The following is a 3231-nucleotide window of genomic DNA, read 5'->3' as shown; positions in this document are numbered from 1 at the left end:
ATCAAGTATTAGGACTTATGATTAGGTGAACATTATCACATACCTGATCCCAGTTAGTCCAGTGAAATATGAATGTTGTCCCTACTTTTATTGATGAAATACTTAGTGTCAGAGAAATAAATTGCACCTATGCTTGAAGTTACACAGCTTATGAAATATCCTATCCAACAGATCTCCCCAACTATAAGCTCCTGCCTTTCCACTACCCCACACAGCAAGAGGTACGTCTAGGGAGTAACCACCCCTAAGGCCAGTGTCTACACTGAGAAGGGTAAAAACAAATTCATTCCTGAGGTCATTGTTCTCTGATGTAAGCCCACCAGAGGCCAGGAACCCTTGCATTGGCAGAAACTGGACGGAAGCTGTGAGAGTGTATATTGGTTTTGCACTGTGGTTAATGAATAATGTTCTATTTGAATATTGACCCAACAGGATCCACAATGAAGGAGGACAGCAAATATTCACCGAGAGAGCACGGGTTAGGGTCTGGGGTCAACCCCTGGCTGGATGCATTGCCTCAAGCAGGCCATCTAATTTTTCAAAACTGTGTTTATGTCATTTAAACACAGGCAGGTGTTGGCCTGCCCAGTCTCTAAGGACACATGAATGTCCAATGCTCTACAATTCTGTGATGAGACACACATCCCACAGCATGTAGGGAGGGCAACACTTTAAGAGATGGAGGAAAGGAATGTGTTTTCAGTGTCTCAGAGACTTCAGTTTCACCATCAGACAGAGATTTTCTTTTTCTTGTTTTCAAGATGTGGAAATTGATTCTTGGAAAAGTTATAGGGACAATTTCTGAAACTTTTGAGCAGCTTATTGTGTGAAACATCATGTTTTTTTCCCCCTTTCCCTACATTTTTCTTGTTCTTTTTAAGCTGTGATTCCATGATAACTTCCCAGTTTTCTAGAAAATTAGTGAGAGATATTTTAATGCCTTCTCTGACAGAGGGTCAGAAACTTGGCCATCCTGGCAGACCCACAGAAGTCTCTGCCCACTCAGCTGCAAGTCCCTGAACTGCAGGAGATGCCAGACCAAATCTTTCTCTTTTTTTCTTTTTTTCTTTTTTCTCTCATTTTTCTGAAGCTGGAAACAGGGAGAGACAGTCAGACAGACTCCCGCATGCGCCCGACCGGGATCCACCCGGCACGCCCACCAGGGGAAACGCTCTGCCCACCAGGGGGCGATGCTCTGCCCATCCTGAGCGTCGCCATGTTGCGACCAGAGCCACTCTAGCGCCTGAGGCAGAGGCCAAGGAGCCATCCCCAGCGCCCGGGCCATCCTCGCTCCAATGGAGCCTTGGCTGTGGGAGGGGAAGAGAGAGACAGAGAGGAAAGCGCGGCAGAGGGGTGGAGAAGCAAATGGGCGCTTCTCCTGTGTGCCCTGGCCGGGGATCGAACCCGGGTCCTCCGCACGCTAGGCCGACGCTCTACCGCTGAGCCAACCGGCCAGGGCCCCAAATCTTTCTTAAAGGAACATTTCCTCAAAGCTTGTGTATTCTTTACTTACCGCCAGAAAGAAAAACTGACTGTTGCAGACTATCATCTCCACCTAGAAGCCTTTGCAGCCTGTTTACTCTGTGTGCTTTGAGCCCCTGGATCATGGGACTTAACACCCAGTACTGCCAACATACTGCTGAGGCTCCTCCAAAACTTCTCAGCTGTTTTTTTTATTTTTATTTTTATTTTTTTCCTGAAGCTGGAAACGGGGACAGACAGTCAGACAGACTCCCGCATGCGCCCGACCGGGATCTACCCGGCACGCCCACCAGGGGCAACGCTCTGCCCACCAGGGGGCGATGCTCTGCCCCTCCCGGGCGTCGCTCTGCCGCGACCAGAGCCACTCTAGCGCCTGGGGCAGAGGCCAAGGAGCCATCCCCAGCGCCCGGGCCATCTTTGCTCCAATGGAGCCTTGGCTGCGGGAGGGGAAGAGAGAGACAGAGAGGAAAGAGGGAGGAGGTGGAGAAGCAAATGGGCGCTTCTCCTATGTGCCCTGGCCAGGAATCGAACCTGGGTCCCCCGCACACCAGGCCGACGCTCTACCACTGAGCCAACCGGCCAGGGCCTCAACTGTGTTTTGAAAGTGAAAGACAAAACAAAACTGAAAAGAAAAAACTGTGGACATTGTAAAGTGGCAAGGTTGTGCTCATAAACAAAGGAAAGGACTTCAGAAATTTTGTTCTCTGCTCATTTCCTACTAACTGGAAGATACTAGTGTATTGCAGAAGGGACAGAAAATGTTAAGCTCCACTCACTCCTTCTCTGCTAATCCGCCCCTGTATTCTCATACCTCTATCCCGCTCTCCTGTCCCCAGCCTCTCTCCTTCCACCCTTACTCTTATCATACCAACAGGTCCTGCTCAGTTTAGCTGGTAAGTGGTCATTACCAGCAACAGGCATAACTGAGGTGTTAAATGCTGGAGGAAGAACGGTCATTCCTGCCTCTAATGCATTGCCACAGGGTTCATTGTTAATTGTCTCTTCTCTGTGCTCATAGCTGAGCTTCCACGGAAAGAACACGTGCCAGAGCTGCAGCCCCTCCATGAGAATGGGTCATGCAATCAATTTCTGGTTCTGATAATTTGGCAGACGTTGCCACACTGGGAGTATTGGAAAGCTCATGCTTTGTGTGGCATAGTCATCAACCAGGGATGAAGACACCTCCCAACAAGGCTTCGTGAGGATTAAGTGTAAGGACCTGCCCTCAGCATGCTGGCATGCGGTCGGCACTCGCGGTGCTGCTCCCCCTTCTTGTCTTCGATCAGCGTATGGGCAGTACTGGGTAGGGGAGAATTTAGCCATAAATCCACCCATGGGGAGTGAAACCCCTGAGAACCAGCACCTCTGGGCAAACAAAGCCATCTGCAGGGAGGCCACACCCTCCAAGTTGGCTCGTAAAGGTGTTGGTGAGGTAACTTGGGAAGTGCCCGTGTCTGACCGAGGTTCTGGGTGGCTCTTCAGAAGGAGACTGTCCCTAATTAAACTTTGGCCCTCTGCCTAGGACCCCGCCCATAATGCAGGAACCAGGGTGTATGCCTGGCACTGGAAGCCATTAATGAAAGCTGTGGCTCAGCCAAGAGCACTGGTGCCTGGCGTTCTGAAGTAACAATGCAGTCTGTTTGCAGGATATAAAAAGGTGATCAGAGAGGAAGAATTTGTCAGAGTTTGTCCAGCACTGCTGGGGAAAGGCTGGAGAGTCATTCTTCCCCCATGTAAATTAGCCACCAA

Source organism: Saccopteryx bilineata, chromosome 8 (assembly GCF_036850765.1).
Source record: "Saccopteryx bilineata isolate mSacBil1 chromosome 8, mSacBil1_pri_phased_curated, whole genome shotgun sequence".
In the NCBI taxonomy this organism is placed as follows: Eukaryota; Metazoa; Chordata; class Mammalia; order Chiroptera; family Emballonuridae; genus Saccopteryx; species Saccopteryx bilineata.
The sequence above is the reverse complement of the archived record's forward strand: the minus strand, read 5'-3'. Positions refer to the sequence as shown.